General features: G+C 44.9%; 1 protein-coding gene across 3 annotated transcripts in view; it reads right to left on the bottom strand.

Moving 5' to 3' along the window:
* The window catches only part of ATRNL1 (attractin like 1), a 647203-nt gene that overhangs the window by 29523 nt on the left and 603519 nt on the right, over nucleotides 1-14161 (bottom strand). The window lies entirely within an intron of this gene.

Here is a 14161-nt window from a genome sequence, read left to right as displayed (position 1 = left end):
AAGGCCCACTGGAAAGGAATCCAGATTTTGGTTGGCCATGCAAAGTCACTTTGCTTATCTGTCCGCATCTGGTTCTCACTCCTGTGAGACCCTTACCTCCTTTTACAGTATATTCAGGACGCCTTCTCATGATCCTGAGGAAAAAATATCACAGGGCATATAAAATACTTTTTACAAAAGCAATATAATGCTTTAATCTCTAGGGGAAATCAAGCAAAGTCATTTAGATGAGCAAGTATTTCATTATGTAGTATCTGCAAATGAGTAGATTAGAAGTAGAAGCTTTCACCTATTTGTAGAAGCACCAAGAATTCTTCAAGTCCAAATGCCTTTTACTGGGGACTCAATGGGTGGCCAACAGTGTTGCTATTGATGCAGTTTTGAAAAACTCTGGAAAGAGCCGTGTCGTGGAGCAGTGAGCTCAATCTGTCTGTTAAGACAGCTTCATCAGAGTTCTGTAATTCCTGGAAGCTTGGTTTTCACCAGTGCTTGCAGTGCAGGTTGGACTACTCCTCTCATCAGCATTGGGTCTTGACTGAATGCTACCTATTTAAATGGCTGGAGATCAACTGATGCTTTTATCCGGCACAGCAACTCTGGGCATTCCTTCCGTCTGCCTTTGATGCTTTCCGCGTCATTCGACATCTTTCCCATTGAATCGTTCAACATTGCAACTCAAGGCTTGACTGTTTTCTTCAGTTCTTTCATGTTGACAATGTCTGAGTGTGTTCTTCCCGTGTGGGTTTCTCACTCTAGATCTCTGCATATTTCATCACATTTTATCTTTATGAACAACCCTTTGGAATCTTCTGCTCAGCTTCTCTACTTCATCATCTCTTCCTTTCCTTTAAGTTCTCCCTGGCCTACAGGAATAGTAGGGTTTCTCAGGACATCCATTTGGGTCTTCTTTGTTCCGTTCTTGCATTTTTAATGACTTTTAGTTACACCTTGTATGGGGTCCTTGATGTCACTCTACAACTTGTCTCATTTTTGGTACTTTGTGTTCAATGCATCCAATCTGTTCTTGAGATGACTTCTAAATCCCAGTGGAATATTTTCATCTTTGCAAAGGTGTCCAGTTGTCTAAGGCAAAAAAAATGTTAGTTTGGGTTCTCTAGAGGGAGCAAAGTCAGTGATGATTTTATGTGCACATGTATGGAAAGAGATTTATATCAAGAAGTGGTTTATACAGTTGGAGAAGTGGGTAAGTCTAGTCTGGTCTAGTTAAGCTTCTCTTGATTGTGTAGCTGTGGAAGCTGATGAACAGGAAGCAGGATGATGAAGCAAGAAGGTCGCAGGCTTGTGGATACAGAGGTATATGAATCCAGTTTCAACTGAATGAATCCAAGGTCAAGAGTTCACTCACAGCTCCTGGAATCAGCAGACCACACAGCCGGAGATCACTGAACAAGATGCAGGATCCAGCTTCAGCAGAAGATGAAGGGGAAAAAGTCCCTCTTATGCAAAAGGCCATACTCCCCCAAGGAGGTGTTATCAGGAAGCATCTTGCTTAATAGGTTGGGCTTCACCCCCACCTTCACCCGGGAGTATCTAGTTGACATAAACTCTAACCAGATAACAGCTCTCCAGCCAACGTACTAGAAGAGATCTATACTCATGCCCATTCCAAAGAAGAGTGATACAGCAGAATATAGGAACGATTGAACAGTATTACTACTTTTAACACACGTAAAGTTTTGCTGAAGATAATTCAAAAACAGTTGCAATAGTACATTCAACGGGGATTGTTTGATATTCAAGCAGTGTTCAGACGGGACATAGAATGAGGGAAGCCATTGCTGATATCAAGTGGATCTTGGCTGAAAGCAGAGAATATCACAAAAATGTTTACAGTGTTTATTGACAATGCAAATCAATAGACTGTGGATCACAACAAAATCACGAACAACATTGTAAAGAATGGGATTCCAGAACACCTAGATGTGCTCATGGGGAACATGTGCATAGACAAAGAGGTTGTCATTCAAAAAGAACAAGGAGATACTTTGTGGTTTAATGTAAGCAAAAAATGTGAGTCGGGATTGTACCTTTTCACCATACTCATTCAATACGTATGCTGAGCAGATACTCTGAGAATTGGACTACACGCTTCAAATTCTCTTCATACACAGCAAGCTAGGTTATGTCATCTGGTATTGAAGCACTTATAAAGATCAAAGACTACAACCTTCCTTTTACATTTCACATCAACATAAACAAAAATTCTCACCAGTACACCAATAAGCAATGCTGTGATAGACGAGAGATCAAAGTTTTCAAGGATTTCATTTTGTTTGGATCCGCAGTTAACATACATAGAACTAGCAGTCAAGAAATCAAGTGAAATATTTTTTTTCTTTCTTTTTAAATCATTTTATTGGGGATCATACAACTCTTATCACAATCCATATATCGATTGAATCAGGCATGTTTGTACATATGTTGCCTTCATTCTTCCCTAGACATTTACTTTCTATTGAGCCCTTGGGATCAGCTCTTTCTTTATTCCTACCCTCCCCCCCCATGGTCCCCTGATAGACTGTACATTCTTATTATTTTCATCTCTCATACTGACCGCTGTCTCTCTTCCCTCCATGTTCTCTGCGCTTCTTCCCCCTGTAGAGGGGTGTATGGTTATGTGTCAATCATTGCGATTGGTTACCCCTTTCTCCCTTCGTCTCACCCTTTTCTCCCTACCCTTCTGGTATCACTATTCCCACTCCTGTTCCTGGATTCTGTGTGTTGTGAGCTCTCATCCCTTTCTATTCCTGTGTGCTACATCTGGTCTAGTCTGAGTTGAGAAGCAGCACTGTTTGGTCATGGTAGTGGGGGTATGCAAGCCTCGAAGATACAGAGGAATATAGTGTGTTTCATCGATGCTTTACTGCACCCTGGTGATTCATCCTGTCCCTCTGGGGAGACCATTCCACTATCTACATATGGGCTTTGGATCTGTGCTCCAGTCCCCCTCGTTCTCAACAATATGTTTTTGTTTGTTATGCATCTGCTGATGCTTTTTACCCGGTCCCTATGACTCCACATGATCACATAAGTGATGTGCTTCTTCCATGTGGACTTGTTGCTTCACTGCTGAATGGCAACTTGTGTAACTTCAAACCTTTAAGATCCCAGAAGCTATATATTTTAATAAATAGCCAGGTACCATCCGCCTTCTTCACATTTGGTTATGAGCCCGTTTTGTCTTCAGTGATTGTGTCAGGAGAGTGAACTTCTCACACTGCTGATTAGTTAGAACAAAGTGTGCTTGTATTGAGGGAGGGTATGAGCAGAGGTTCAAAGTCCATCCCCTACCTCAGTGTATTGCTGTATAAATCTATGTACATGGGTCAATACCTCTATTTTGTGGGTTAATGCATTTACATATGCACACCGCTAGGGGAGTAGGGCACTAATCCACTCAGGGGGAAGAGTACTGGTCTTGTCTCCACAGAATTGGAAGTGGGCATGCGGACCCTTCCATGATGCACCAAACCACGAGGACAGCATGGCTACATGGAAGAATGCATGAAAAGAGAGAGCTACAGGGCTTGCCCCAGCCAGAGCCAAACAGAATTGAACTTACAGGTTGGGGAGAGGAGCCAGCATGCCACACCCACACAGAGGCAGGCTGGGAGGTGGAAGAGTAAGACAGAGCGGGACTGGAACCCACACTGGCACACCAGGCCAGAGGATGACATCCCAGCGGGGAGCTAATAGAACACAGAGGGGACTGGGCAACTGACAAGAGCATGTGTCTCGCTGTGCCCTTACTGGAGCAGACAGCGACAGGGGACACTTCTTGGGTCACATGGTGGGGATGGAGTACAGTCTGGACTCCCCAAAATGGAGCAAACCAAGAAAGGAGCATACCAGATCAGCAGCTGGTGCAAGGCAGAGCTACGAAGCCCCCCGAGGAGCCCCCAACGGGCACTCCAGGATGGGAGGGGCAGCTCAAGTGAAAGATTTCATGGGGAAAATCTGCTGCAAAACTCTCTCTTTAAGGTGTTAAAATGCAAGGGTGTCATTTTAATGACAGAGCCATGGTACTTTCAATCCTTTCATGTGCTTGTGACAGCTGGCCAAGGACAGAAGACGGAAGACGGAAGACGAAATTAGACCTATGGGTTATGATGTTGGTGAAGAATCTGAACTAGACCATGGACTACCGGAAGGAAGAGCAGGTCTGTGATGAAGGAGTACAGCTAGAGTTCTCCTAGGAAGCAAGGATTGAGAGCTTGCTTCACCCACTTGGGCCATGTTATCCAGAGGAACAGTTGCTGGTAAAGGACACCACACTTGGTAAAGTCATGTCATCCATCCCAAACAGGGACGGCACTCAACACAGGGGATTTCCACAGAGGTGGCAATGATGGTCTTCAACACAGGAATGACAGCGAGGATGGCACGGGACTGGGTCGTGTTTGCCTCCGTTAGATCCAGTGAGATCTAACAAGAATATGAAAACTTCTAAAGAGAATCAATTTACACAGTGATATATTTCTGGAAGATTCATGCTGTAATAGAACCATCAACAATTTAGCTAAACTTAAAACACGGGTTCGACGTTCAGAAGGAATAATAAAGACGCTAGCCTACGCGACAGTCTGCTACAGACTTCTCTGAGGACCGGAGAGTCTGCTTCCCAGGTCACTTGAGTGGCTACTGACCACAGGTCTCACATGACAGAGAGTTCACATGGGCCTCTCCACAGGTAAGTGTCCTTATGGCATGGCAGCTGGCTTTCCCTAGAACAAGTGATCCAAAACAGAGGAAGCCCGGGGGTCTTTCATGCCCTAGTTTCTACTGTATCATACTCTAACTTACTGTTCTGCTCTGTTTGTGAGCAGAGGGTCACTAAGTCCAGGTCACCCTCAAGGACGGGAAGCGGATCCCGTCTTTGGAAGAGAGGAATATCAAAGGGTTTATAGGCATATTTCCAAACCACGACGGCCATGCATGCCATGGGTGACCTGTCCGCTTTGGAAAATGAAAGATCTAGAGAATTAAAATGACCCCGTGAACCTAGTAAAATGTGACATGGAATGACAGGTGGGGTTGGCGGTCAGTGGGTTGAGGTCAATGAGTTACGTGGGAGAAGACTGGGGGAAGGCAAGGCAAGGATTCTGGGGGACACAGACAGGTGAGCAGACGCCGAAGGGAACTCTAAACTCATTCGTATAGCAACTAACGCACAGAACTCCAGTTCCTTCATCTACATTTGATCTGAAGAAATCCAGATAAAAGTCACAGGGTTTTTTAAATAGTTGCCCTCCTTCGCAATAGACTTAGCAGGAAATAATTAGACATGCAAAACCTTCCAATATGCCTTCTGCACCTATGACCGAGACCTTGGAGCGGAGACCATCATGAGCAGCGCTGAGTGGAGAGAACATTTCTCCATTCGGCTGCACTTCCTGCAGGCTGAGTGAGCCCATCATTTCTTACCAAGGGTGTTCTAGTCAGCATTTCAGGTAGCTTTCTAATTTAGCTAACTTTCAGGTTCTCTTGTTAACTGATTTACTTGTGCTCCCAAGTAGAATCTGAACATCTTATTTGCATAAACACAATCTGTTGACCCCTTGTCTTTGGAAGATGCACATGTCAAAAGGCAGGGCCATGCTGGATACTAATGAGGAAAGGTGGGCTTCTGTGGAAGTCTTTCTTTTCCCAGGGGGTCATCTCTGCCAAGTTTACTGCTGAGTAAGGGCCTAGTGCTTTAGCCATTTACAGTCAAGCTATTAGGTTTGCTCATTATCTGGAAATATTTTATCTCTCATAATGGGAAAGGATTCACAGATTGCTAATACAGAATAGGGCAGTAAACACAAAGTTTTCAGAGTTTGGCTGTTAACAGAAAGGGTAACGGTTCAAACACACCTTGTGTTCTGTGGGGGGTAGGTGGACCCCGGCAATCTGCTTTCATTGGAGTTACATCCCGCGCCATCTTCTACTCTGTTACATGGGGTCACTGAATCAACTTGACAACACCCAACAGCAAGGATCAACCTTCTCCTACCTACCCAACCATATGCTGTTCCTTGCTCAAGACCCAACAACTCCAGCAAACATTTCTGATAACAATGAACTTGACTACAATTGTTTCCCTTCGGAATTTCTTTACCGCCTGACTCCTGGGACTAAACAACTCAGGCCTGGTGATTTTATTATTTATAGTTTTATCAGCTAAGACTGAAGATCTGGCTGTGAGTTTTATTTGGATTTTATCATGCTCAAATCCCTAGGCCCCAGCCCAACCCTAAACTAGGCGAGATACTCATTTGGTTAATTTGAAAAATAAACACAAAGCAAATCATTGTTTCTCAAAATTCACTGAAATAACTGCCTTGAAATTATTTCAACTTCCTGAGAACTTTTCAAACCATACATTCCATAGGAATTCAACTAAACTCCTTATATATTTACATAGTTATTTAAATTAAAATAGAGACTATTCTAGAAAGTAGGGAGCTGTATGGTAGACATGCATTGTCCAAATCGCAGTCTTTATTTTGCAGCATTCCAAGAAGCTTAAAAATAATATTAATCATTATTTTGGGACCTTTCATCTCCTTCCTTAATAATTATTCTTATTAGAATTTTACTCATAAGAGTCACTCAAGAAAAGAACGCTTGCTTGTAATAGCTATTTTAGCAGTGATTATGCTGGTTATAATTACTTGTTGACACAGAAAATACCAGGTGAATAATCACTGACTTGAAATATTAAGAATCAAGCCCTGTGGAACATCTGGTTTAAGAATTATTATGAAAAAAGCATGGCTACGGTGACTAGTTGGTGAAATGTTTTGTAAGGTCTTTATTCCTAATAGGAGTTGTGGTGTTTTATTGGTTAAGCACTAAGTTGATTACTGGAAGGCTAGGGGTTTGAACCGCAAGCTGCTCTGCAGGGAGACAGATGTGACCATCAGCTTCTGTGGAGATGTATGGTCTTGGAAGCACACAGGGGCCATTCTACTCTGTCCCACAGGGTTGTTATGTTAACATTGACTCGAAGGCACAGCGTTTGATTTGGGGACTTTTCCTTAGGATAGGTATTTGAGGGGGAAAAAAATAAAACAAGTTTCTCCTTTAAACTGTTGATCATGGGTGGGCTTTTTACTCCACAGAAAAACTGTTATTGGACACTGTTGAGTTGGTTGTGACTCACAGCTGCCCGGACAACCAAAGGAAGTACTGCGTGGCCCTGCGCCATGCTCACTCTGCTCATCCAGTGGAGGGCATTGTTACAAACACAATGTCACCCCGTCTGGCCCAAGGTCTTCCTCTTCTTTACTGACCCTCTATTGTCTCATACATGCTGTCCTTTCCCAGGGACTAGCCTCTCCTAATAAGTACAAGAGCCATCCGCACTATCAAAAAAGCACTCTGGTTCTGCTGTCTCCAAGACAGATGGGGCTGTTCTCTGGCAGTTCATGGGATTTTCAATATTCTTGGCCAATGCCATAATTCAAATGCATCCCTTCTCCTTCACTCTTCCTTATTCACCTTGTCCAGATTCCACATGCACTTGTGAGCGCAGAAAACATCATGGCTTCGGTAAAGTGACCATTACTCCTCCAAAGTGACACCTTTGTTCTTTGACACTTTTTTTTATGTCAAGTGTTGTTTTACTTATTTTTAAAATCATTTTATTGGGGTTTCATACATCTCTTATCACAATCCATACACACATCAATTGTGTAAAGCATACTTATACATTTGTTGCCCCCATCATTCTCAAAACATTTGGTTTCCGCTTGGGCTCTTGGAATCAGCTCCTCATTTTTCTTTTTTTTCCCTCCTCCCTCCCGGCTGCCCCTCCCTCATGAACCCTTGATAATTTATAAAATATTATTTTATCATATCTTACACGGCCCAACGTCTCCTTTGACCCACTTTTCTGTTGTCCATCCCCCAGGGAGGAGGTTATATGTAGATCCTTGTAATCAGTTCCTCCTTCCTATCCCCCCTTCCCTCCTCCCCCCCAGTATCACCACTCTCACCACTCATGCTGAGCAGTTCATCTGTCCTGAATTCCCTGTTTTTCCAGTTACCTATCTGTACCACTGTTCATCCTCTGGTCTAACCAGGTTTGTAAGGCACAAATGGGATCATGATAGTGGGGGTGGGGGAGGAAGCATTTAAGAACTAGAGGAAAGTTGTGTGCTACACTGCATCCTTACTGGCTCATCTCCTCCCCACTACCCCTCTGCGAGGGATGTCCAGTTGTGTACAGATGGGCATTGGGTCCCAATCCTATACTCCCCCTCATTCACAATGATATGATTTTTTGTTCTTTGGTGCTTAACACCTGGTCCCTTCGACCCCTTGTGATCACACAGGCTGGTGTGCTTCTTCCATGTGGACGTTGTTGCTTCTGGGATAGATAGCTGCTTGTTTACCTTCAAGCCTTTAAGACCCCAGGCACTATATCTCTCGATAGGTGGGCACCATCAGCCTTCTTCACCACACTTACTTATGCACACATTTGTCTTCAGCGTTTATGTGGAGAAGGTGAGCACACAATGATGGTTTTTGTTCTTTGGTGTGTCTGCTACCTCATCCCTTCAACACCTCATGATCACACAGGCTGGTGTGCTTCTTCCCTGTGGGCTTTGTTGCTTCCGAGCTAGATGGCCGCTTGTTTACCTTTAAGTTTTTAAATCCCCAGACACTATATCTTTTGATAGCTGGGCACCATCAGCTTTCTTCACCACATTTGCTTATGCACACGTTTTGTCTTCAGCAATCATGTTGGGAAGGTGGTTATCAAGGAATGACCATTTAGTTGAACAAAGTGTTCTTGTATTGAGGGAGTAAGTGAATAGAGGCCCAATATCCATCTGCTACCCTATTACTAAATCTATAAATATATGCACATAGATCTATTTTCCCCACATTCATAAATATATTTACATCTCTATATGCCTGAATTTAGGCCTCTATGTATGCCCTTTGCCTCCTAGCTCTTTCCACTATTTCTTTTTGCTTCCCTCTTGTCCCACTACCATGCTCAGCCTTCATTTGGGTTTCAGTAATTCCTCTCGGTTACCTTGCCCTTGATCACTCCCTACCAGTCCTTCCACCCCCTCCTTGCCACTGGTTTTTAATCACTTGTTGTTCCCTTGTCCCTGGGTTGGTTAACACCTCGTCCCTTCCCCCACCTTCCACTCTCCCATGTGCCCCCAGAACTAAAGGGGCCTTATGCAGCAGATTTATCCAATACAGTACTTTCATTGATTGATTGCTGCTTTGATGAGCTTTGATTGTGGATCCAACTAAAATGAAATCAGCGACCACTGCAGTCTTGTCTCCATTTATCATGTCATTGTCTATTGATCCAGTTGTGAGGATTTGGGGTTTCTTTACCTTGGTTTGCTAGCTATACCGATGGCAGCAATCTTTGGTTTTTATTAGCAAGTGAGCCCAGTCCTCCTTGCTTTCAGCAAGTCAGGGTAGGTCAGGTCTAAATTGCAGATTATAATTAAGTCTTCCTCCCAATCCTGATGCCATGTTCTTCATATAGTCCAGTTCCCAGGCTTCTTGAACTATTTTCTTCTTGAACTCTCTGTCTTACCTTTAGAGAATCCTCTTCATCAAAAGCAAATGAGGCAATACCCAAAGGGCAGCCACCGAGCATCTTTTTGGATACTTCTCATGTCAGGTGCACGCAATCACTCAAGTACAGTGAAAGATGCCATGAGTTGATTCTAACTCCTCACAACCCTCACCAATGGCAGAGGGGAGCACAGGTACCTGGGTTTCCAATGGCTGATTTTTCGGAAGACCCCAGGGTGTTTTTCCAAGGTATCCGTGGGTAGACTTAAACCACCAAACTTTGGTTAGCAGTCAAGTGCATCAATCTAGTGATGCTACAGTCACTTTTAAAAGACGCATATTATCATACTGTTTTACAGAGGAAGAGACACAAGGTCCCAGATATTGCCCAGCATCTCACAGCTCCTAATCTTGAAGCCAGAATTAGAACCCATTCCAAAGTCCCTCAGCTTTTCCTCTCCCATGCTGCAAGACCCTGTCTTGGTGATCTTGTCACACAGGCTAGGTCTGCCATACCCTGCGCAGCTGCCTCTGGCAGCCCTTCTCCTTGTGTTGCAAAAGTGAGCACGCTGAACTTGAACTGGGAGCCTGACCTATAGACAAATGGTCTTCAGCCTGGTTCAGCTATGATTACAGAAACAAACTGAGTATTATTATTTTAAAAAAGCATTATTACAGCTGAGTATTTTTCACAAAAGTAAAAGGAGAGTGGTTGGAAGCACGAAGTCAGAGCATCTCAAAGAATGGGCCAAAGAACTCAGTGCCAAGGCTCCCAGCGAAGGGACTGCAGAGCCCCCAGTGCTGTGACTTGTCCCAAGGCTGGGAATCAGTCCTATGACCGACAGCTGGGGGGACTCGAGGTCTAGCCATCTGCATCACAGGGGTCTCTCCCTCACAGAAGTTTCCCAATGAAAGTGATGTTTAATGCATCTAGGATTAGAGGATAAAAACCAGTGGAAATTAGATCTTAACTCACTGCCATTGAATTGACTCTGACTCATAGCCACTCTCTAGGACAGGGGAGAACTGTGCCTGTGGATGTTCTGAGATGGTAACTCTTTGGGGGAATCAAAAGCCCCATCTTTCTTCTGACGAGCAGCTGGTAGCTTTGAACTGCTGACCTGTTGGTTAGCAGCCTAACGCATAGACGGTACTTCGCCAGAGCTCTTTGTTTGATTGAAATGTAGAGTGCAGCCAAGTGCTATTGGCATATTCCGTAAGGGGAGGTTGAGCGGAAGCCACGGTCGTGCTCAGCATCTGTGCATGTGCAGTGGCTTTAATCGCTAGTTTACAACCACTCGCCCTCAGTGTGCTGCTGGGGTGCGTGGCTGCTGGACCAGGATGATCTCAAACAAAAGGTATCTGAAGGATGAGGCTAAGTCACCTTGACTTGCTGCGGGAACACCGCAGCGGAGCCCAGCAGGCATTGCAGGAAGTTGTAATATTCTTTTGGGTTGATAATGTAGGGTCAGGTGGCACAATGCTGAAGCTCTAGGCTGCTGCTCCAAAGGTCAGCTGTTCAAACTCTATTGCAGCGGTTCTCAACTTGTGGGTCGCGACCACTTGGGTGTGTGTGTGTGTGTGTGTGTGTGTGTGTGTGTGTATGACCCTTTCACAGGGGTCGCCCAATTCATAACAGTAGCAAAATGACAGTGAACAAGTAGCAACGAAAATCATTTTATGGTTGGGGAGTCACCACAACATGAGGAACGGAATTAAAGGGCCATGGCATCAGGAAGGTCGAGAACCACTGCCCTATTGGCTCTGTGTGGCAGCAAAGGTTTGATGATCTGTTTCCTTTAAAGGTTACAGCCTTGGGAATCTCCGGAGGTAGTTCAACTCTGTCCTCTAGGGTCGTTCTGAGAGGGGGCCAACCAGAAGGTACAGGGCACACAGCAATTACGACTCAGCTGCAGCACTAATAGAAAACAATTCTGCAGTGAAATGAAGATGACATTCAAGGGGTCTGTGTCTGCTAGCCTTCACAATCAAATTCTGGATGCACAGGTGCAATGCTGAGGTTTGGGGGTGCATGCAAAGAGAAAACCTCTGGACAAGCATGCATGAAGCAGCTGATGCATCGATGTATCTGCAAATGCTTTAAAACTGCACTTTAAAGGATGGTCTGCTGTGAACAGATAATTGGTCCAATTCTTCCTTTTCCCTGGGTCTGTGACTTCCATCGAAATCAATGAGAATGGCATACACAAGAGGGGGCGAGCTCGACGGAGTTGCAGGTTGAATTAATGGGATAAAGGGCCCCGCGGTTCTCTTAAAGTCGGTGCAATTTAATTGTGACCGCGCGCCATTCCCTTGGGCCGCCCGCAATTTGCTGGTCCAGGAAACCCAGCTGACTCTGTTTTCAGAGGTGTCCCAAGTTGTAGAATGCGTTTTCTTAGAAGGCAACATGTGGTCCCACGCTACCCCAAATCTCCCTCCTCACTCTCATCTCCTTAGGAGCCAACCCACTGGAGTCATCTCCCGCTAAGATCACCAATCAACGGCGAGTCATCCGAGTCAACCAAGTATCTGTATAGAGATAGTGTTGTTGTTCTATTTTTCAATTTGAAAAATCTGCTTCAGCTCAAAAGCTCCCCCCGTAGTCTTTTGGGCTCACTTGGGTCAGGCACCTGTTGCAAACAGAGCATCCTTTAAGGAACTGTTTTTTAAGCGTTTGCAGGCACTTGAGTGAGACTTCAGGACTGGACCCCTTGGCGTTTGGATTTCAGTAGCTCGTATTTCTCTCCAGCTAAGGCAATCGGGCCTGGGGACAATTGTGAGGATGTTACTGTCTTTCCTTCTGTTATACACAAACTGGCTCGATAGCCCCTAGCAAGAACAAGAAGCTAATCCGCCCATCAACTGGCAACCACTCTGCTATTTACAAGTCAGAGACTTTTAAGGCACAGATGAAGATCTTATTTTTCTATAAACACATTTGTCTATACATCATTTACAGACAGTTTTGTTTGCTGTCTTTCCAAATCAACGTGAAAGTCCCAGCTGACAAGAATAAGTTCTCATTTGCCGGCATACCCTGAGCATCTGACCTGGGTTTAATCATCGCATAATTTTAGTCACTAGGATGGCTGTGAGGACATCTGAGCAACAAGACCAATACTTCTCTCCAGAAGGGACAGAATTATTTACTAAGCACCAAACAGATGCTGGTTTCACTATATACATATACACGCAAATACACACACGTACACAAACATATTCATGACGATGGCACAGGATGCAGTCCCTTTCCTATCTATGTTCTTGTTCTTCTGTGCCGTCGAGTCAGCTCCAACTCATAGTACGTCGGTGTACAACAGAAGGAAGCACTGCCAGTCCTGTTCCATCCTCACCCTTGTTCTGTTTGAGCCCATTTTCGCAGCCACTGGGCCAACCCATCTTGTCGAGGGTCTTCTTATGTTTCGCTTCCCCTCTAGCAACCATGATGTCCTAATTCAGGGTCTGACCTCTACAGGTCAATGTCCAAAAGCTCTGGGAGAGGAAATTAAATACCTCTCCCACTGACACCGGACTAGGCAGTTCCAGGTTGGAGATTGCAATCCTGTCCCGACTCCGGAGCCACATATTCCTGCTTAGCATGTGGACCCACAGGAAAGGGAACACAGTTACCAATGGTCAAAGAAAGCAACGGTGATGATGAACATGGCTGTCTGCACGGAGAAGGATCGAGCAGGTAGGTGTTCAGAGAAACAGAAAGGGGGTGGAGTGATGGGGAAGACCCAGCCTGGGCTGGAGCTTGAGCAGCAGTCAGTGATGCACTCTGAAGCCGGCACCACTCACTGGTCTGCCTTGCTCTTGGCTGGTGTGACTGCACAAGCTGATCCATAGAGCATGCAGATGTAACACCACCGCTTTGACGCCTTTGGGGGACTATCATTGCTCCATGGTTCCTAGACCACACCCTGTTGATGTTTCTCCATCTAAACCTGCCCCAGGGAATTCTGCTTTGCAGGACACGCCCTCCCTACCAATCTCTTCATGAAGTCTTGCCAGAAACACTCCCCGGCTGCACTTGCACATGAAGCCTCGAAGGGTAGGGCCCTTGAGTTTTGGAATGACCATTTGGCAGTATCTAGGAGCCATCTAGACTTTTTGCCATGTAGTGTCACATGCATTATGTGTCACATGTTTTCTGCATTGTCGAACGTTGCCCTGGATTCCCAAGGTTGCATCTATGCCCCTTATCAGAGCAAATTGGGAGTGTTAGGGAAGCCCGGGCAGGGTTCCGACAGCTAGGGTCACTGCCAATAATAAAACATAGCATGGACTGTTTGCTCAGCCTGCCATTGCCCTAACTGAACACTTGGATTCTTGCTTCTTTTTTTAAAAAGATCATTTTATTGGGGGCTCTTACAGCTCTTATAACAATCCATGTATCAACTGTATCAAGTATATTTGTACATAGGTTGCCATCATTATGAATTTTTTTGAAGTTTCAGTTGTTGTTAGGCTCCGTGGAGTTAGTTCTGACCCATAGCGACCCTATGTTCAACCGACTGAAACACTACCCAGTCCTGAGCCATCCTGGCAGTCGCTATGTTTGAGCCATTGTTCCAGCCACTGTGCCAATCAAACTCCTTGA

Source organism: Tenrec ecaudatus, chromosome 16, assembly GCF_050624435.1.
Source record: "Tenrec ecaudatus isolate mTenEca1 chromosome 16, mTenEca1.hap1, whole genome shotgun sequence".
NCBI classification, from domain to species: domain Eukaryota; kingdom Metazoa; phylum Chordata; class Mammalia; order Afrosoricida; family Tenrecidae; genus Tenrec; species Tenrec ecaudatus.
Note: the sequence above shows the minus strand (reverse complement) of the source record. Positions and strands in the feature narration are given on the sequence as shown.